General features: G+C 42.2%; 1 pseudogene; it reads right to left on the reverse strand.

Moving 5' to 3' along the window:
- The window catches only part of LOC135525650 (zinc finger protein 91-like), a 43,620-nt pseudogene that overhangs the window by 15,196 nt on the left and 4,785 nt on the right, over positions 1-23,639 (reverse strand).

Consider the following 23,639-nt stretch of genomic DNA (forward strand, 5'->3'; position numbering starts at 1 on the left):
GTTTAATCAGAGATCTTTTATCAGAGTATCTCTTGTCACATAGTTCACAGCTATGAGATTTCTCGCTAAGAGAGTTCTCACGTGTGTGTTCGCTGGTGTCTTCTTAGTGAATCTGATCTGTGGAAACTCTTCCCGCAGACAGAGCAGTGGTAAGGCTTCTCTTCTGTATGCGTTCTCTGGTGTGATATCAGGTTCTTTGACTGAGTAAACATCTTCCCACATTGATCACAGCTATAAGGTTTCTCTTCTGTGTGGATTCTCTGATGTCTTTTGAGGTCTGAAAAAGTGGTGCATCTCTTCCCACAATAAGAGCAGCGGTGATATTTCTCTCCAGTGTGTATTCTCTGGTGTGATATCAGGTTGCACGACTGAGTAAAACTCTTCCCACATTGATCACAGCTATAAGGTTTCTCTCCTGTATGTATTCTCTGGTGCGCTTTTAAATGTCCTGACAAAAGAAACCTCTTCCCACATTGATCACAGCTATAAGGTTTCTCTCCTGTATGGCTTCTCTGGTGTACTTTTAGGTTCTCTGCTCTTGAGAACCTCTTTCCGCAGCCAGAGCAGTGGTAAGGCTTCTCTCCTGTGTGTGTTCTCTGGTGTGATATCAGGTTGCTTGGCTTAGTAAAACTCTTCCCACATTCATCACAGCTAAAATGTTTCTCTCCTGTGTGTGTTCTCTGGTGTAATTGTGATTTTTTCTCTGCCTCGTCAGCATCATGATGTTGTTGAGGCTCCCCAGAGGATCCACGACAGTCACGTCTCTCTCCTGTGTGATGACAAAGTCAGACAGATGGTTAAAGGCCCACAACAGTAGAAATCCACTGTTGATTTGAGCTAAAAAGGTGATGCCCAGGATGTTGTACAACAATTGAGGTCTGTAATGAATGTTTAAATGCTTTTACAAACTAAATTGACAATTATCTTAAACAGACAGTCAAGTGAGCAACAATAGACATGTTTTGTATTATTGTTTCCACAGTAGTATAGTGGTTGATTCCAGGCTATAAATACATTATTGCAGTTACTGAAACCCGAAGCAGTGCGTCAGATTACTTTTTTCTGTTGTTGTACAGCTACAGTGCTGCTCTTTGTTCACAAAACATTAATCCGTGGGAAACATATTATTTAGAAAAGGAATACTTTCACCACATTGCCTTAATGGATACTCTGAACATTATATCACCAGGTTCCCCCATTAGGCAAACCATGAACAGTATTTATCTCACCAGGTTCCCCATTAGGCAAACCATTATCATTACTACATTGTCCATTGCTGTATATATTCAGTGCTGCTCTTTGTTCACACCCTCTCGAGCCTTAGACCCGCCCATTTCTTAAAGAACATATTATTTAGAAAAGGAATAGTTTCACCAAATTAACAGTATTTATCTCACCAGGTTCCCCCAAACCATTAACAGTATTTATCTCACCAGGTTCCCCAAACCATTAACAGTATTTATCTCACCAGGTTCCCCCATTAGGCAAACCATTAACAGTATTTATCTCACCAGGTTCCCCATTAGGCAAACCATTAACAGTATTTATCTCACCAGGTTCCCCCATTAGGCAAACCATTAACAGTATTTATCTCACCAAGTTCCCCCATTAGGCAAACCATTAACAGTATTTATCTCACCAGGTTCCCCCATTGGGCAAACCATGAAGAGTATTTATCTCACCAGGTTCCCCCATTAGGCAAACCATTATCATTACTACATTGTCTATTGCTGTATATCTTCAGTGCTGCTCTTTGTTCATGCCCATTTATCATCTTTCACTCCCTCTAGAGCCTTAGACCCGCCCATCTCTTAAAGAATTCACATTGGAACATGAGAATGTGGCCATGTGATAAAGCAGTGAGGCTTAAAAAAACAAAGATGTCAACAATAAAAGACTTTATTAACTTCAAGTAGATTACAATTACGAGTGTAGCGAAATGCTTGAACATGTGAATGTGGCTTAAAACAAAACAAAGATGTCAACAACAAAAGACTTTATTAACATCAAGTACTAAAGGTCGTAGATTACAATTGGCCCAGAAGAAGGGTTTGCATATATTTGGTAGCATTGAATAGAAAACACTTTGCCGTTTGTCTGAGGTTTGAGACTATAACACAATTGATATGGCAGGCAAAAATCCAAAGAAAAAACAACCAGATTTTTTGTTGTCGTGAGGTCCCAGGCTCTTATAATAGAAAGGTATGGGTCCTATGTAATTCCGGCTCCCAGATTGCAATTCCAATGGCTTCCACTAGATGTCAACGGTCTTAGTTCATTGTTTCAGGCTTGTTTCTTCAAAAACGAGCACGAATTTTTGAGTTTTTGTACAAAGAGTCCCGGTACAATATCAGTCTGTCGTCGCGCGATGAAGTATGAAACATTATAGTTTATTTACATTTTAGGATTAAATAGAAATGTAGTTGCAAAATATTATATTATTATAATATAAATAACAAAATTTAGCGGCAGCTTTTTGGATTCCTTTGTTTGCATGTTGAACGAGTGGATTACTGAAATCGATGGCGCCAACTAAACTGACTTCTTGGGATATAAAGGATTTTATCTAACAAAACGACCATTCATGTTGTAGCTGGGACCCTTGGGATTGCAAACAGAGGAGGATTTTCAGAAGTAAGTGATTTATTTAAATCGCTATTTGTGAATTTTTACGAGGGGCGCCGTCCTCAGACAATCGCATGGTATGCTTTCGCTGTAAAGCCTATTGTAAATTGGACAACACAGTTAGATTAACAAGAATTGAGTCTTTTAAATCATATAAGATACTTGTATGTTCATGAATGTTTATTACAATTATTTAATTTGAATTGCGCGCCCTCCAATTTCACTGGATGTTGTCGACTGGTCTCCCACTAGCGGGACGGCTAGCCTTAAGAAGTTGTTTTGTAAAATTTTATTTCACCTTTATTTAACCAGGTAGGCTAGTTGAGAACAAGTTCTTATTTGCAACTGCAACCTGGCCAAGATAAAGCATAGCAGTGTGAACAGACAACACAGAGTTACACATGGAGTAAAAATAAACAAGTCAATAACACAGAAAAAAAAGTCTATAAGTCTATATACATTGTGTGCAAAAGGCATGAGGAGGTAGGCAAATAATTAAAATTTTGCAGATTAACATTGGAGTGATAAATGATCAGACGGTCATGTACAGGTAGAGATATTGGTGTGCAAAAGAGCAGAAAAGCAAATAAATAAAAACATTATGGGGAAGAGGTAGGTAAAATTGGGTGGTCTATTTACCGATAAGACTATGTACAGCTGCAGCGATCGGTTAGCTGCTCAGATAGCAGATGTTTGAAGTTGGTGAGGGAGATAAAAATCTCCAACTTCAGCGATTTTTGTAATTCGTTCCAGTCACAGGCAGCAGAGAACTGGAACGAAAGGCGGCCAAATGAGGTGTTGGCTTTAGGGATGATCAGTGAGATACACCTGCTGGAGCGCGTGCTACGGGTGGGTGTTGCCATCGTGACCAGTGAACTGAGATAAGGCGGAGCTTTACCTAGCATGGACTTGTTGATGACCTGGAACCAGTGGGTCTGGCAACGAATATGTAGCGAGGGCCAGCCGACTAGAGCATACAAGTCGCAGTGGTGGGTGGTATAAGGTGCTTTAGTGACAAAACGGATGGCACTGTGATAAACTGCATCCAGTTTGCTGAGTAGAGTGTTGGAAGCTATTTTGTAGATGACGTCGCCGAAGTCGAGGATCGGTAGGATAGTCAGTTTTACTAGGGTAAGTTTGGCAACTGCTCTTACTAGCGTTTAAGAGCAGTTGGAGGCCACGGAAGGAGTGTTGTATGGCATTGAAGCTTGTTTGGAGGTTTGATAGAACAGTGTCCAAGGACGGGCCGGAAGTATATAGAATGGTGTCGTCTGCGTAGAGGTGGATCAGGGAATCGCCCGCAGCAAGAGCAACATCATTGATATATACAGAGAAAAGAGTCGGCCCGAGAATTGAACCCTGTGGCACCCCCATAGAGACTGCCAGAGAACCTGCAAAGTAGTTGGTGTACCAGGGAAGACAGTCATCAGAAAAACCAAGGCTACTGAGTCTGCCGATAAGAATATTTTGACAGAGTCGAAAGCCTTGGCAAGGTCGATGAAGACGGCTGCACAGTACTGTCTTTTATCGATGGCCGTTATGATATCGTTTAGTACCTTGAGCGTGGCTGAGGTGCACCCGTGACCGGCTCGGAAACCAGATAGCACAGCGGAGAAGGTACGGTGTGATTCGAGATGGTCAGTGACCTGTTTGTTGACTTGGCTTTCGAAGTCCTTAGATAGGCAGGGCAGGATGGATATAGGTCTGTAACAGTTTGGGTCCAGGGTGTCTCCCCTTTGAAGAGGGGGATGACTGTGGCAGCTTTCCAATCCTTGGGGATCTCAGACGATATGAAAGAGAGGTTGAACAGGCTAGTAATAGGGGTTGCGACAATGGCGGCGGATAGTTTCAGAAATAGAGGGTCCAGATTGTCAAGCCCAGCTGATTTGTACGGGTCCAGGTTTTGCAGCTCTTTCAGAACATCTGCTATCTGGATTTGGGTAAAGGAGAAACTGGAGAGGCTTGGGCGAGTAGCTGCGTGGGGGCGGAGCTGGCCAGCCGTTGAGAAATGCTTGTTGAAGTTTTCGATAATCATGGATTTATCGGTGGTGACCGTGTTACCCAGCCTCAGTGCAGTGGGCAGCTGGGAGGAGGTGCTCTTGTTCTCCATGGACTTCACAGTGTCCCAGAACTCTTTGGAGTTGGAGCTACAGGATGCAAATTTCTGCTTGAAGAAGCTGGCTTTAGCTTTCATGACTGACTGAGGGGGGGTAGCAGGCGGCAACAGTGAGAGACTTATTTCTGGAGAGAGTAATTTTTAAGATTAGTAGTTTGAACCTTTTGGGTATGGACCTGGAACGTAAGCCTGCAAAGTAATGTCAATCTCTGCAGTAGACTGCAACTCCTCCCCCTTTGGCAGTTCTATCTTGACGGAAAATGTTATAGTTGGGTATGGAAATCTCAGAATTTTTGGTGGCCTTCCTGAGCCAGGATTGAGACACGGCAAGGACATCAGGGTTAGCAGAGTGTGCTAAAGCAGTGAGTAAAACAAACTTAGGGAGGAGTCTTCTGATGTTGACATGCATGAAACCAAGGCTTTTTCGATCACAGAAGTCAACAAATGAGGGTGCCTGGGGACATGCAGGGCCTGGGTTTACCTCCACATCACCCGCGGAACAGAGGAGGTGTAGTATGAGGGTGCGGCTAAAGGCTATCAAAACTGGTCGCCTAGAGCGTTGGGGACAGAGAATAAAAGGAGCAGATTTCTGGGCATGGTAGAATATATTCAGGGCATAATGCGCAGACAGGGGTATGGTGGGGTGCGGGTACAGCGGAGGTAAGCCCAGGCACTGGGTGATGATGAGAGGTTGTATCTCTGGACATGCTGGTTGTAATGAGTGAGGTCACCGCATGTGTGGGAGGTGGGACAAAGGGGGTATCAGGGGTATAAAGAATGGAACTAGGGGCTCCATTGTGAACTAAAACAATGATAACTAACCTGAACAACAGTATACAAGGCATATTGACATTTGAGAGAGACATACAGCGAGGCATACAGTAATCACAGGTGTTGAATTGGGAGAGCTAGCTAAAACAGTAGGTGAGACAACAACAGCTAATCAGCTAGCACAACAACAGCAGGTAAAATGGCGTTGACTTGGCAGGGAGGGTCGGATTAACTACACACAGAGCCTGAGTGCGGCTGGGGCCGACAGATAAAACATAAACAAGCAGAATGGAGTACCGTGATTAATGGACAGTCCAGCATGCATCAGCTATGTAGCCAGGTGATCAGTGTCCAGGGGGCAGCGGTGGATGTGACAGGGAAGCTGGACTGGCGAGTATTATCCAGGTAAATAAAAACTGGCTGGCTGTGCAGAAGGTAAAGCCGCTAGCAGTGGCTAACCATGGCTAAATAGCTTGTAGCTAGTTAGCTGGTTAGCTTCTGGAGGTTCTTGAATGTGTTCTAAAAATTAAAAATAACCGCAGATTCCGTATCACATTGGGTGAGGCAGGTTACCAGGAGGTATAATCGAATTAAAAATCGAAAAGAGATTGAAAGCAAATATGGGTCCAGTGAGTGGTTGGGCTGGCTGGGGACGCGGCGATTCAGACAGTTAGCAGAGAATGTTATTAGGAAATGCATTGGAAAGCGGCCATCTTATGGGATCCTAACCAACTGTTCCCTTTGGCGTGTTTTCTTCTTCTTCCCTGATCATAACATAATTCATGTAGATAAATATGTTCACGTCACCAAATAATTTATTAAAAGTCTCATGCTACCACTAGAGTGAAAGCACCGCCAGCATTCAAAAGTGACCAAAACATCAGCCAGGAAGCATAGGAACTGAGAAGTGGTCTGTGGTCCCCACCTGCAGAACCACTCCTTTATTGGGGGTGTCTTGCTAATTGCCTATAATTTCCACCTGTTGTATATTCCATTTGCACAACAGTATGTGAAATGTATTGTCAATCAGTGCTGCTTCCTAAGTGGACAGTTTGATTTCACAGAAGTGTGATTGACTTGGAGTTACATTGTGTTGTTTAAGTGTTTCCTTTATTTTTTTGAGCAGTGTATATTCGCGTCACCAAATTATGTATTAAAAGACTGTGTTTCAATGAAGGCAGTAGCCACAACAGCACTCTGTTGGGTTGCACCAGTGTTGGAAAAAAGTACCCAAATTGTCATACTTGAGTAAAAGTAAAGATAATTTAATAGAAAATGACTAATCACCCAGTAAAATTCTAGTAAAAGTCTAAAAGTATTTGGTTTAAAATATACTTAAGTATCAAAAGTAAGAATATAAATATGTTCAAATTCTTTATATTAAGCAAACCAGATGACAACATTTTCTTGTTTTTTATTTATTTACGGAAAGCCAGGGGCACACTCCAACATAATTTACAAACAAAGCATAAGTGTTTAGTGAGTGCGCCAGATCAGAGGCAGTAGAGATGACCGGGGATGTTCTCTGTTTAGTGAGTGCTCCAGATCAGAGGCAGTAGAGATAACCGGGGATGTTCGGTTGTTTAGTGAGTGCTCCAGATCAGAGGCAGTAGAGATGACCGGGGATGTTCTCTGTTTAGTGAGTGCTCCAGATCAGAGGCAGTAGAGATGACCGGGATGTTCTCTGTTTAGTGAGTGCGCCAGATCAGAGGCAGTAGAGATGACCGGGGATGTTCGGTTGTTTAGTGAGTGCGCCAGATCAGAGGCAGTAGAGATGACCGGGGATGTTCTCTGTTTAGTGAGTGCGCCAGATCAGAGGCAGTAGAGATGACCGGGGATGTTCGGTTGTTTAGTGAGTGCTCCAGATCAGAGGCAGTAGAGATGACCGGGGATGTTCGGTTGTTTAGTGAGTGCTCCAGATCAGAGGCAGTAGAGATGACCGGGGATGTTCGGTTGTTTAGTGAGTGCTCCAGATCAGAGGCAGTAGAGATGACCGGGGATGTTCTCTGTTTAGTGAGTGCTCCAGATCAGAGGCAGTAGAGATGACCGGGGATGTTCTCTGTTTAGTGAGTGCGCCAGATCAGAGGCAGTAGAGATGACCGGGGATGTTCGGTTGTTTAGTGAGTGCTCCAGATCAGAGGCAGTAGAGATGACCGGGGATGTTCGGTTGTTTAGTGAGTGCGCCAGATCAGAGGCAGTAGAGATGACCGGGGATGTTCGGTTGTTTAGTGAGTGCTCCAGATCAGAGGCAGTAGAGATGACCGGGATGTTCGGTTGTTTAGTGAGTGCTCCAGATCAGAGGCAGTAGAGATGACCGGGATGTTCGGTTGTTTAGTGAGTGCTCCAGATCAGAGGCAGTAGAGATGACCGGGGATGTTCGGTTGTTTAGTGAGTGCTCCAGATCAGAGGCAGTAGAGATGACCGGGGATGTTCTCTGTTTAGTGAGTGCTCCAGATCAGAGGCAGTAGAGATGACCGGGATGTTCTCTGTTTAGTGAGTGCTCCAGATCAGAGGCAGTAGAGATGACAAGGGATGTTCGGTTGTTAAGTGCGTGAATTTGACTATTTTCCTGTCCTGCTAAGCATTCAAAATGTAACGAGTACTTTTGGGTGTCAAGGAAAATGTTTGGAGTAAAAAGTACATTTTCTGAGGGGAATGTAGTGAAGTAAAAGTAGTTAAAAATACAAATAGTAAAGTACAGATACCCCCAAAATGACTCAAGTAGTACTTTAAAGTATTTTTACTTAAATACTTTACACCACTGGGTAGCACCATGGTGTAGCCAGAGAACTGCTGGCTTCCGTCCTCTTCTGGGTACATTGGCTTCAATACAAAACCTGGAGGTTCATAGTTCTCACCCCCTTCCATAGACTTACACAGTAATTATGACAACTTCCGGAGATTGTCCTCCAACTTATCAGAGCTCTTACAGCATGAACTGACATGTTGTCCACGCAATCAAAGGATCAGAGAATTAATCTAGTACTGAAAACATAACCTACAGATAGTTCAACAGTTTAAAACAAATTAATTTCTTAAATTAAGGAAAAGCAATAGTGTCATTTTTTTTAGTTTGACTTACTTAGCTAGCAAATGCAGCTAGCTAGTTTAGCCTACTGAAACACCCTGCTCAAACAGAGGGATGCTATGTTAGCTAGCTGGCTATAACAGAGGGATGCTATGTTAGCTAGCTGGTTATAACAGTGGGATGCTATGTTAGCTAGCTGGCTATAACAGTGGGATACTATGTTAGCTAGCTGGCCATAACAGAGGGATGCTATGTTAGCTAGCTGGCTATAACAGAGGGATGCTATGTTAGCTAGCTGGCTATAACAGACGGATGCTATGTTAGCTAGCTGACTATAACAGAGGGATGCTATGTTAGCTAGCTGACTATAACAGAGGATGCTATGTTAGCTAGCTGACTATAACAGAGGGATGCTATGTTAGCTAGCTGGCTATAACAGAGGGGTGCTATGTTATCTAGCTGGCTATAACAGAGGGAAGCTATGTTAGCTAGCTGGCTATAACAGAGGGAAGCTATGTTAGCGAGCTGGCTATAACAGAGGGATGCTATGTTAGCTAGCTGACTATAACAGAGGGATGCTATGTTAGCTAGCTGGCTATAACAGAGGGATGCTATGTTAGCTTGCTGGCTATGACTATCCAACACAACATTGAACTCTTCCAAATCAAAGGTAAGCTTATAATTTTACAAAGGAAAACCAACGTGGCATGTAACTGCTAAACTGCTTACTGACTGTACACTGTAAAGTTACTGCATGATTGTAGCAGGTTTACTAATGCGTTAGTCCTATTGGCTGTGTTGACTATGACGTTACTTTAGCTAATATGGTGACAACGATGTAGGCTGTGTGTAGCAGTTTTGATATGGTTTGGCTTGGAAAGTTTTTTTTTTTATCCTGGTCACGTACAGATGATGTGTTATGCATTGAAGTCCACAAACGAAAATGTGAGAGGAGAGGAGAGCGCGTAGATGCGAGAAGGAATAACTCAAATGTTTCTCTCAACCTGTGCACCCTACGTTGTTGTAAACATTAATTTGTGATGGGTAGCAACCTCATGATGGGTACAGTGAAAATGTGAGTATCATTTACTGGGTGACTGAAATATGACATTCATCCAATATGCTCTTGGTTTCACGCGCCAGTGAGATCCACACAGACAGGAAGTAATCTGGTCTATTTTCTGATGTCTCCAATGAATCAGAGGACGACTTATATATTTTTGCAGAGTGTTTATCTAAAAGGGAACTACCTAAATCTGCCACATCGAGGAACTATTGTCATTCTCAATGGATGTAAAAACAGACTTTGTTTACTTGCTGTTTGAGGTGAAGAAAAAAATATACTTCTTGATTGACAGGAGCACGACAAGCAATTCAAATAAATTGACAAAACTAATAAATGGAATGAAATAAACCAACATGTTTTCCGGCGCCGACAGAGATGGCCGCCTCGCTTCGCAAGTTCTAGGAAACTATGCAGTTTTTTTTTTTTTACGTGTTATTTCTTACATTAGTACCCCAGGTCATCTTAGGTTTCATTACATACAGTCGAGAAGAACTACTGTATATAAGATCAGCGTCAACTCACCATCAGTACGACCAAGAATATGTTTTTCGCGACGCGGATCCTGTGTTCTGCCTTACAAACAGAACAACGGAATGGATCGCCTGCAGCGACCCAAAAGAACGACTCCGAAAAAGAGGGAAACGAGGCGGTCTTCTGGTCAGACTACGGAGACGGGCACCATCGTGCCCCACTTCCTAGCATTCTTCTTGCCAATGTCCAGTCTCTTGACAACAAGGTTGATGAAATCCGAGCAAGGGTAGCATTCCAGAGGGACATCAGAGACTGTAACGTTCTGTGCTTCACGGAAACATGGCTCACTGGAGAGACGCTATCCGAAGCGGTGCAGCCAACGGGTTTCTCCACGCATCGCGCCGACAGAAACAAACACCTTTCTGGTAAGAAGAGGGGTGGGGGTGTATGCCTTATGGCTAACAAGGCATGGTGCGATGAAAGAAACATACAGGAACTAAAATCCTTCTGTTCACCTGATTTAGAATTCCTCACAATCAAATGTAGACCGCATTATCTACCAAGAGAATTCTCTTCGATTATAATCACAGCCGTATATATCCCACCCCAAGCAGACACATCGATGGCTCTGAACAAACTTTATTTAACTCTTTGCAAACTGGAAACCATTTATCCGGAGGCTGCATTCATTGTTGCTGGGGATTTTAACAAGGCTAATCTGAAAACAAGACTCCCTAAATTTTATCAGCATAGTGATTGCGCAACCAGGGCGGAAAACCTTGGATCACTGTTACTCTAACTTCCGCGACGCATATAAGGCCCTGCCCCGCCCCCCTTCGGAAAAGCTGACCACGACTCCATTTTGCTGATACCTGCCTACAGACAAAAACTAAAAAAAGATGCTCCCACGCTGAGGTCTGTCCAACGCTGGTCCGACCAAGCTGACTCCACACTCCAAGACTGCTTCCATCACGTGGACTGGGACATGTTTCGTAGTGCGTCAGATAACAACATTGACGAATACGCTGATTCGTTGTGCGAGTTCATTAGAACTTGCGTTGAAGATGTCGTTCCCATAGCAACGATTAAAACATTCCCTAACCAGAAACCTTGGATTGATGGCAGCATTCGCATGAAACTGAAAGCGCGAACCACTGCTTTCAATCAGGGCAAGGTGTCTGGTAACATGACTGAATACAAACAGTGCAGCTATTCCCTCCGTAAGGCTATCAAACAAGCTAAGCGTCAGTACAGAGACAAAGTAGAATCTCAATTCAACGGCTCAGACACAAGAGGCATGTGGCAGGGTCTACAGTCAATCACGGACTACAGGAAGAAATCCAGCCCAGTCACGGACCAGGATGTCTTGCTCCCAGGCAGACTAAATAACTTTTTTGCCCGCTTTGAGGACAATACAGTGCCACTGACACGGCCTGCAACGGAAACATGCGGTCTCTCCTTCACTGCAGCCGAGGTGAGTAAAACATTTAAACGTGTTAACCCTCGCAAGGCTGCAGGCCCAGACGGCATCCCCAGCCGCGCCCACAGAGCATGCGCAGACCAGCTGGCTGATGTGTTTACGGACATATTCAATCAATCCCTATACCAGTCTGCTGTTCCCACATGCTTCAAGAGGGCCACCATTGTTCCTGTTCCCAAGAAAGCTAAGGTAACTGAGCTAAACGACTAACGCCCGTAGCACTCACTTCCGTCATCATGAAGTGCTTTGAGAGACTAGTCAAGGACCATATCACCTCCACCCTACCTGACACCCTAGACCCACTCCAATTTGCTTACCGCCCAAATAGGTCCACAGACGATGCAATCTCAACAACACTGCACACAGCCCTAACCCATCTGGACAAGAGGAATACCTATGTGAGAATGCTGTTCATCGACTACAGCTCGGCATTCAACACCATAGTACCCTCCAAGCTCATCATCAAGCTCGAGACCCTGGGTCTCGACCCGCCCTGTGCAACTGGGTACTGGACTTCCTGACGGGCCGCCCCCAGTTGGTGAGGGTAGGTAACAACATCTCCTCCCGCTGATCCTCAACACTGGGGCCCCACAAGGGTGCGTTCTGAGCCCTCTCCTGTACTCCCTGTTCACCCACGACTGCGTGGCCACGCACGCCTCCAACTCAATCATCAAGTTTGCGGACGACACAACAGTGGTAGGCTTGATTACCAACAACGACGAGACGGCCTACAGGGAGGAGGTGAGGGCCTCGGAGTGTGGTGTCAGGAAAATAACCTCACACTCAACGTCAACAAAACTAAGGAGATGATTGTGGACTTCAGGAAACAGCAGAGGGAACACCCCTATCCACATCGATGGAACAGTAGTGGAGAGAGTAGCAAGTTTTAAGTTCCTCGGCATACACATCACAGACAAACTGAATTGGTCCACTCACACAGACAGCATCGTGAAGAAGGCGCAGCAGCGCCTCTTCAACCTCAGGAGGCTGAAGAAATTCGGCTTGTCACCAAAAGCACTCACAAACTTCTACAGATGCACAATCGAGAGCATCCTGGCGGGCTGTATCACCGCCTGGCACGGCAACTGCTCCGCCCTCAACCGTAAGGCTCTCCAGAGGGTAGTGAGGTCTGCACAACGCATCACCGGGGCAAACTACCTGCCCTCCAGGACACCTACACCACCCGATGTTACAGGAAGGCCATAAAGATCATCAAGGACATCAACCACCCGAGCCACTGCCTGTTCACCCCGCTATCATCCAGAAGGCGAGGTCAGTACAGGTGCATCAAAGTTGGGACCGAGAGACTGAAAAACAGCTTCTATCTCAAGGCCATCAGACTGTTAAACAGCCACCACTAACATTGAGTGGCTGCTGCCAACACACTGACACTGACTCAACTCCAGCCACTTTAATAATGGGAATTGATGGGAAATGATGTAAATATATCACTAGCCACTTTAAACAATGCTACCTTATATAATGTTACTTACCCTACATTATTCATCTCATATGCATACGTATATACTGTACTCTATATCATCGACTGCATCCTTATGTAATACATGTATCACTAGCCACTTTAACTATGCCACTTTGTTTACATACTCATCTCATATGTATATACTGTACTCGATACCATCTACTGTATCTTGCCTATGCTGCTCTGTACCATCACTCATTCATATATCCTTATGTACATATTCTTTATCCCCTTACACTGTGTATAAGACAGTAGATTAGGAATTGTTAGTTAGAATACTCGTTGGTTATTACTGCATTGTCGGAACTAGAAGCACAAGCATTTCGCTACACTCGCATTAACATCTGCTAACCATGTGTATGTGACAAATAAAATTTGATTTGATTGATTTGACCAGTGTAGCATAGGTTATAAGCTCTGTAAACATAGGTTATAAGCTCTGTAAACAACGGTTATAAGCTCTGTAAACATAGGTTATAAGCTCTGTAAACATAGGTTATAAGCTCTGTAAACAGGTTATAAGCTCTGCAAACAACGGTTATAAGCTCTGCAAACAACGGTTATAAGCTCTGCAAACAACGGTTATAAGCTCTGCAAACAACGGTTATAAGCTCTGTAAACAACGGTTATAAGCTCTGTAAACAACGGTTATAAGCTCTGCAAACAACGGTTATAAGCTCTGCAAACAGGTTATAAGCTCTGTAAACAAGGTGTCCACTCTCGCCATGGTAAGACTGTAATAATATTACATGGGGTGCATTAACAGGAGTTACCGTCACCAAACACACATTGTAGATGACAAATTATGGTAATTAATCTCTCCTGCTGGAGTACTAGTAGTAGTATCAGTAGTATAAGTATTAGTAGTATTAGTAGTAGTATTAGTACTAGTTGTAGTAGCATCAGTAGTAGTAGAATTAGTACTAGTTGTAGTAGTAGTATTAGTACCAGTTGTAGTAGTAGTATCAGTAGTAGTAGTATTAGTACTAGTAGTATCAGTAGTATTAGTAGTATCAGTAGTATTAGTGCCAGTAGTAGTAGTAGTATCAGTAGTATTAGTACTAGTTGTAGTAGTAGTATCAGTAGTATCAGTAGTATTAGTGCCAGTAGTATTAGTAGTAGTAGTAGTAGTAGTAGTATCAGTAGTAGTATCAGTAGTATTAGTGCCAGTAGTAGTAGTAGTATCAGTAGTATTAGTACTAGTTGTAGTAGTAGTATTAGTACTAGTTGTAGTAGTAGTATCAGTAGTAGTAGTATTAGTAGTAGTATCAGTACTAGTTGTAGTAGTAGTATCAGTAGTAGTAGTATCAGTAGTATTAGTGCCAGTAGTAGTAGTAGTATCAGTAGTATTAGTGCCAGTAGTAGTATTAGTACTAGTAGTAGTATCAGTAGTATTAGTGCCAGTAGTAGTAGTAGTATCAGTAGTATTAGTGCCAGTAGTAGTAGTAGTATCAGTAGTATTAGTACTAGTTGTAGTAGTAGTATCAGTAGTAGTAGTATTAGTACTAGTTGTAGTAGTAGTATCAGTAGTAGTAGTATTAGTAGTAGTAGTAGTATTAGTACTAGTTGTAGTAGTAGTAGTAGTATCAGTAGTATTAGTACTAGTTGTAGTAGTAGTAGTATCAGTTGTAGTATTAGTAATAGCCCTAGTCGTAGTCTATACAATGTTATCATCTCCATGGCTTCTTCTCTTGTGAGCTCTCATTGGCTATTTCTGATCACCATTCTCAAAACTGGTCGTTCCACATCTCACCACTACAAAAGCATTGTAGATAAGGGCGAAAAAAAAATCAAACACGTTTTGAAATTATTGGGACATCTGGGACGGTTCAAAGACATGATTGTCTCTCTGACCAGCCGGCATTAAATGAGTGTTGGTGACGGCCGCACACCCCGAGCAGGTAACGACATGGGGACTTTGTCCTGATCACAAAAACTTGTCTGACACAGCTAAATCAGGGGCAGAATCGTGTCGTCTACACCTGGCATGTAGTATACACACCACTTCTTGTATTGTGCCACCCCCACAGCCTCCACAATGGATTAGTCCACGGAGACAGGAGCGAATCAGACAAGTGGATTAGTCCACTGAGACAGGAGCGAATCAGACAAGTGGATTAGTCCACTGAGACAGGAGCGAATCAGACAAATGGATTAGTCCACTGAGACAGGAGCGAATCAGACAAATGGATTAGTCCACTGAGACAGGAGCGAATCAGACAAATGGATTAGTCAACTGAGACAGGAGCGAATCAGACAAATGGATTAGTCCACTGAGACAGGAGCGAATCAGACAAATGGATTAGTCCACTGAGACAGGAGCGAATCAGACAAATGGATTAGTCCACTGAGACAAGAGCGAATCAGACAAGTGTCTATTGTGCCATAAAAAATATCTATATTTGCGACTGCTCAACAAAAAGATATTGGTCGACCAACAGCCGATCGATCAAACAATCGACGAAATGGGGTCAGACATTATATCATTATGACATCATAATAGCCATTGATTCTTGAAGAATAGAACTTATAAATGCCTCAAATGATTCAACTGTATTTCCCCCATCAGAAACCAAAACATAAGTTTGTTAAACGCCATTGTTCATGAACAAACACTGTATAGCCTCAAAATCTGGTTAAAACTATCATTTTGACCTTCTGGATGTCCAGTCCTTGTATACATAGTGACTGCCAAGCCTTATAATCGTTAAGCCACGATGTCTGAACTTCTTGACGAGGTCGCTTGGTGTTGGGTTATGGTTGCTACAATAGCTTTCACTATGAATTTAAGAGTGGTAACATTTCCCAGCCCCCATCCCTCAGCTGTTAACCAAACCATGTCTCTGGGCAGCCATTTTGTTGCTGTTTAAATCCGAGGGTTGCCCCTTTAAAAAATCACATCAATCAATCAACCAATATGCAGTCAAAACAATAACACAGCTGTAATTCCACCACTGTTTTGGTAATAAGATGATGATGGGGCTGGAGAAATGTAACTACTCTCAAATTCATAGACAGACCTATGGATGCAAGGACTGACCATCCATGATATCAACATTATAGTTTTAACCATGTTGAGGCTATACAGTGTTGGTTTACATTGTTTCTAAACATTGGAGTAAAAAAGCTTATTTGGGGATCTGATGGGGTACAACAGTTGAACTAAGCTCATGAGGCATGTGTTATATTCTTGAAGAATCAATGGCTATATATAAATAATTTAAAAGTCCAAAAATTGATGAAGCAACTACAGATTTCCCCTTTAACACCAAACATCAGTTCAACAACCGCAGAGTTTGTGCCTCTGTTGTTAAGACAGTACTTACTAGTGTTAATCAGGGAACGGTTTCTCAAAACCATCTTACTGCTCAGTTCATCATTAGATGCCTTAAGGTGCTTTGGGGAAACCGGGCCCAGATATCCAGTTTCTTCCTCTTCCTCCCTTTTCACTCCAAAAACTGCATCCTCTTCCTCTTTCACTCTGAACGCGTCTTCCTCTTCTTCCTTCACGGTGATAGCTTCATCCTCATGTTTTTGTATTGTAACAGCCTCCTCTTCCTCCTCCTCTTTGACGAGACCCTCTTTCTCCGTCCAGCAGACCTCTTCTTTAGCTGGAGGAGAGTAGCTTAGTGAACTCATGGTCGGGGATGTTAGCTAGCTAGGCTAATGCTAACTTAACCAGACCGCTAGCTGACTAATAACTACAACACCGTAAATAATAAATGATTGGATAACTCACTAGACGACAGGAGTGGGATAAACCACATTGGCTAATATACACTAAAAATCTTTATTGGTTCGTTTATTTTGTCAAGCAAACTACCGAGGTGTCTCACTAACTGTTGCTGCTGTTGAAAGAAGCGTTCCGTCCACTACATTATACGTCACACCAGCAGCATCGCCTTAAATTCCCAGACCGCCATCTGCTGACTGGAGTGGGTAACGCAGATGAGTAAAACGTAGAGTTTATATTTAATTTTCAGTAAAACTGAATGCTTTTATTTACTTATATTTACAACTGAATGCTTTTATGCTTAAAAAAATGCCTGCTTTTATCTACGATGTAACTACAGCCTTTTCTGAAAACATGAGCTGCTGTCTGATGAAGAGAAACAGATATATCTAGCCTCCAAATACTGAAATAAGATACATATATTTTTTAGAGTGCACTGAAAATATTCAGCTGCAATAAGAATTATCTTGATAGTATGAAGAGGTAACTCCATGGACCATTTATCCAATGTATTGTAAAGCTAGCCAATGTTACAGTTTGAATAGCCGAGCCAGCTACTGTAAATGTCCATTGGTGTTTCATTAGCTACCTATCCATGTCAGTGAATAGCATTTTTTAATCATGTCATGATTATATGTCTCATTTCAAGTATCTAGCTGCTGGCTTAACAAAACATTCCAATCATATACAGTACCAGTCAAAACTTTGGACACACAAGGGTTTTTCTTTATTTTTACTCTTTTCTACATTGTAGAATAATAGTGAAACAATACAAAATATATTTTATATTTCAGATTCTTCGAAGTAGCCAAACTTGACTGAAAAATACCCCTACAGCATGATGCTGCCACCACCATGTTTAGGATAAACTTCCAGAAGGACAACCATCTCTGCAGCATTCCACCAATCAGGCCTGTATGGTAGAGTGGCCAGACAGAAGCCACTCCTCAGTAAATGGCACATGACAGCTCTCTTGGAGTTTCCCAAAAGGCATTTAAAGGACTGTCATGGAAATTCAACAAAGGGACACTCAAAGTCAATAGTTAATCAATAATTCTTTATTGTCAGCTTGCTGGAGAGGTTCCAACCAACTCAATGCACCACGTCTGTCAGGAGCTGTACAGGGGCAGTCCCGTTAGTTCTCGCATATACTGCAAACAAGTTATATTTGTATGATTTAGCTTATTAATTATTCATAATGAATTAACGTTTGCTTCATTCACGTGACCGACCAATAGTGGTTCATAACATGTGACAGACCAATAGCTCACAAGGCTTCTTCTCTCTAATCTGAGACCTTGAAACTGAGATATCTTTCGTTCTCAAAACAAGGGTCTGGACATATCCTGACAATGAGGAATCAGTCACTTGCATGAACACAGAAATGTGTTTAATTGGTCACTAGAAATTGGTTAATTTGTCACCTCTGGTGTGTCACAATATCTGTTTCTCCTTCACATGTCCACCCGAAAAGTTGTTTTCAGTGACACTCTGGACCCTGGGTATGCAGACGATGTCGGGCTGTCCCGAGCCGTACCATTAACCAGCATCAAAGAGGACATTTCCATGGGCTGGGAGGTAAAGCAGCTGGAAGAGTGGGCCACATGCTCCTGAATGGGAAAAGGTCTGTGGAAATTCAGATGTGTTTTTTTTAGAGACCATCCACAACCTGCACCACTAATCCTAGGAGGACAGGAAGTATCAGTGGTAACAACAACCTGCACCACTAATCCTAGGAGGACAGGAAGTACCAGTGGTAACAACAACCTGCACCACTAATCCTAGGAGGACAGGAAGTACCAGTGGTAACAACAACTAAGTATCTTGGTTTTCATCTAGACTGTAACCTCATCATTCACACATCAACCTGCACCACTAATCCTAGGAGGACAGGAAGTACCAGTGGTAACAACAACTAAGTATCTTGCTTGGTGGGAGGAGCCCAATGTCAAAACACAGTTTTAACGTGTCCAAATCAATAACCAATATGCAGAAAACTTCAACGTAAAATGTACTAAAATGACAAATTGAAATGACAAAATGACAAAACATGCCACAACAGTAATCATATTACTGGTATTTGCAGAAGACTGTAGGCTACATTGGGTCCCCAAAACTAAGAGAAACGCAACACTTATTTGTCATCACTCGTTGAAATTAATTTGCTCGAGATAAGGTTGCACGTCCTGTCAAAACTAACAGCTAAAAAAAACCACACAGAATCTTGGTATATCATTACCATTTTGATTCAAGTGGGTCACCGACAAGGTAAGTCTAACATAACACTTTGTTAATCACTTTTTCCCCCTGAGGCTAATATTCATATCATGCTGAAATCAATAGAACAGGGGGCAAACGTTTAGGGTTCTACATTATGACATCATTAAATTACTCCTACTACAATGTTAAAACATTCTACATTGTGACATTATTTCATTGATATCCTGAAACAACTTCATCATGTATGTATTTTCTGATGTTTGATCAGAGGTCTTTTATCAGAGTATCTCTTGTCACATTGATCACAGCTATGAGATTTCTCACCTGTGTGTGTTCTCTGGTGTAACTGTAAATGTTCTGATGAAACAAAACTCTTTCCACAGTCAGAGCAAAGGTAAGGTTTCTCTCCTGTGTTTTCTCTGGTGTATAGTCAGCTGTCTAGATTCAGTAAAACTTTTCCCACATTGATCACAGCTAAAAGGTTTCTCTCCGGTGTGAATTCTCTGGTGTACTTTTAGTGAATCTGATCTTGAGTAACTCTTCCCACAGTCAGAGCAGTGGTGAGTTCTCTTCCCTGTGGGTCTCTGCTGGTGTTTATTGAGGTGTTCTGATTTGGAAAAACTCTCCTCTGCCTCATCAGCTTCATGGGGTTGTTGAGGCTCCCCAGAGGATCCACGACAGTCACGTCTCTCTCCTGTGTGATGACAAAGTCAGACAGATGTTTAAAGGCCCACAACAGAAATACATAGTTTATTTTAGCTGAAAGGTGATGCCCAGGATGTTATACAACAATTGACATCTATTGTATGTTGAATGTTTAAATGCTTTTACAAACTTATTGGACAATTATCTTAAAAAGACAGTCAAGTGAGCAACAATAGACATGTTTTGTATTATTGTTTCCACAGTAGTATAGTGGATGATTCCAGGCTATAAATACATTATTACAGTTGCTGAAACCCTAAGCAGTGTGTCAGATTACTTTTGGTCACCAATATAGGCCCCTTTCTGTGATTGCACAAAAATTGCAGCATCAAGATATGCGTTGCTATTCACAAACTTACCCTTGGTTAACGCAGTTGAGTAAAATGGATCTATTTTATTTTCAGACAAGTTGAAGGGAAGGAAGCATGATTTTTTTTTACACACAAATGAAACCACACAGTGTGGTTAAAGAGTTAGTAACTTAGTTGTAGTCACGATCTGATGACCTATTAAGTACAAACAGTTATGTTTTTCGTTATTACATATTTATTAATTTATTTCCGGATATCTTATAAACTACCCACAATGTACAATTTTGCAATGTCAAATTGATATACTCTGTGCTACCGAGTTCATATGGCCAGAATCCATCTCATATCTTCTCCCACTGCGTAAAGTGTGGTCGTGCAATAACTCAATTCGCTCTTGCACTCCTTTTAACGCCATTTTAAAGCAACACGTAGTACACTCTGTTTGTTACAGATTCTAGTTATGGAAACAGAAAACTGTATTTAGATCAAACGTTTCATCGATGAGAAAATGTGCAGAATGTTGGACAAAATCCATTTCACTCTATCATCTCCCACTCATCTTTCACTGGGCTTCCTCTCAACGCCATATTTGGTAGTGAGTAAAAAGTACATCCTGCTCCTCTCCTCTCTACCTCACGTCCCCTCACAGTCCCTTCAGTTTCCCCTAATGTCCCCTCACAGTCCCTTCAGTTTCCCCTAATGTCCCCTCACAGTCCCTTCAGTGTCCCCTAACGTCCCCTCACAGTCCCTTCAATTTCCCCTAACATCTCCTCACAGTCCCTTCAGTTTCCCCTAAATCCCGTTATATTGGCTGCTCAGCTTACCTAAATTATCCCTCACCCATCATAGCCCTGCAAATTCCCAACCAATCAGAGCGCTTCGAAATGCGCATCCGGACACTACACCCGCCCACTCAGGTCAGAGTGTTGTCGTTGTCCGAAGGGAGAAGACGCCTGTTTGTGAGGACTTTTTATTGACGACAGTAACACAAATGTCTGAATGTTGTGAGTGCATCGAAATATAAGCATTTCACTGTTGTATTCGGCGCATGTGACAAATAAACATAATACAATTAGATTTGATATCATTCAGACATACAGTACCAGTCAAAAGTTGGACACACTCACTACTCATTCAAGGGTTTTCTTAATTTTAACTATTTTCTACATTGTAGAATAATAATTAAGACATCACAACTATGAAATAACGCATATGGAATGTTGTAACCAAAAAAAGTAGTAACCAACAAAGTGTGAAACAAATCTTTTTTTTTTAAACGAGCTCCTTATAAGCACCAAAAACGCTGTTTTGACAACTGGCAATACATCTATTGGGGGAAATCAGGTTGAAACTGCTGTTGAAACTAACAACTAAAATACCACATGGAAATGGGAGATATCTTTTGGAATTTTAAAATCTTTTATCTCACTGGTTAGATAATCTGCAGAAGACAGTCAGCTACATTTCAGAGTAATGCATTTAAATGTAGAGGTCCCCAGAACGAAGAGAAATGCAACACTTATTTGTCATCACTCATATCGAAATCACGTTGAAATCAATTGCGCGAGAGGGGGAGATGAGGTTGCACATCCTGATTAAACAAACAGCTCTAAAACCACATGGAATCTGGGTTTAATGTGTACATCACTGGTTAGAGGACAACCTGTGGTAAACAGCTCGCTACATTTTGAAGTGTTGCATTTTGATTCAAGTGGATCACCGACGAGATAAGTGTAACGCAACACTTTTTGTTAATCACATAAATAGTACTCTTTCATTTCAGAACCTGTATTTTTCCCTTGATGAGGTTAATATCCATATCATGTTGAAATCAATAGAACAGGGGACAAACATTTAGGGTTCTACATTGTGACATTTTATTGATATCATGGAACAACTCCTTCATGTATTTTCTGATGTCTAATCAGAGATCTTTTACCAGAGTATCTCTTCCCACATTGATCACAGCTATACGATTTCTCTCCTGTGTGTGTTTTCTGGTGTGCAGTCAGCTTGCTCGATGAAACAAAACTCTTCCCACATTGATCACAGCTATAACATTTCTCTCCTGTGTGTGGTCTCTGGTGTACAGTCAGCTGGCTAGATGAAACAAAACTCTTCCCACATTGATCACAGCTATAAGGTTTCTCTCCCGTGTGAATTCTTTGGTGTGTTTTCAGGCTGCTTGGAACATTAAAACTCTTCCCACAGTCAGTGCAGCTATAAGGTTTCTCTCCTGTGTGAATTCTTTGGTGTGTTTTCAGGCTGCTTGGAACATTAAAACTCTTCCCACAGTCAGTGCAGCTATAAGGTTTCTCTCCTGTGTGAATTCTCTGGTGTCTTTTCAGGCTGCTTAGATCAGTAAATCTCTTCCCACATTGATCACAGCTATAAGGTTTCTCTCCTGTGTGGATTCTCTGATGTCTTTTGAGGTCTGCTGAAGAGGTGAATCTCTTCCCACAGTCAGAGCAGCGTTGAGGTTTCTTCCCTGTGCGTTTCTGCTTCTGTTTCTTGAGATGTTCTGATGCGGAAAAACTCTCCTCTTCAGCTTCATGATGTTGTTGAGGCTCCCCAGAGGATCCACGATCGTCATGTCTCTCTCCTGTGTGAACAACAAAAACAAAGTCAGACAGAAGGTTAAAAGACCCACAACAGAAATTCACTGTTTATTTTAGGATTTTAGCTGAAAGGACAGGCCTCATGCCCATGATGTTGTGTACAAACTTGTTTGACAATTGTCTTAAAAAGACCAGTCAAGCAACAATAGCCATATTAAGTCCTATTTTTTCCACCTCAGTAGTAAAGTGGATGATTGTAGACTAGAAATACGTTTTTAAAGTTGCTGAAATCCTAAGCAGTGTGGTAGAAGACTTTTGGTCTCCAATACAGGCCCTTTTCTGTGTTTGCTAAAATTGCGCCACGAGGGCCGATGCACAATTTGGTTGCAGAAACTCGTCCCTGCTAATAAGGAAACCACTAGTTATGGATGGATCCTTCACCTCGGTGGTCGACCCCCGAAGAAAACCCTGCGGCTGGAGGCCCCAGATGGTGATCAGTTTATTTAGTAATAACCTGGTAAATCTAGACTGTTGAATGGTCCCAGATGGTGAACAGTTTATTTAGTAATAACCTGGTAAATCTAGACTGTTGAATGGTCCCAGATGGTGAACAGTTTATTTAGTAATAACCTGGTAAATCTAGACTGTTGAATGGTCCCAGATGGTGAACAGTTTATTTAGTAATAACCTGGTAAATCTAGACTGTTGAATGGTCCCAGATGGTGAACAGTTTATTTAGTAATAACCTGGTAAATCTAGACTGTTGAATGGTCCCAGATGGTGAACAGTTTATTTAGTAATAACCTGGTAAATCTAGACTGTTGAATGGTGCCAGATGGTGAACAGTTTATTTAGAAGTAATAACCTGGTAAATCTAGACTGTTGAATGGACCCAGATGGTGAACAGTTTATTTAGTAATAACCTGGTATTCACCAGATGGTGAATATCAGTTGTTTCCCCCACGGTGGTCATTCTACTTGTTTATGACGTGACTCTGAGTCACCAGGTTGCCATGGGGTACATGGGGTGTTTTGGTTTCACTCTGGGTTGAGCAGACAAACAGAGAGGGGA

The sequence above is a fragment of the Oncorhynchus masou genome, chromosome 5 (assembly GCF_036934945.1).
Source record: "Oncorhynchus masou masou isolate Uvic2021 chromosome 5, UVic_Omas_1.1, whole genome shotgun sequence".
In the NCBI taxonomy this organism is placed as follows: Eukaryota; Metazoa; Chordata; class Actinopteri; order Salmoniformes; family Salmonidae; genus Oncorhynchus; species Oncorhynchus masou.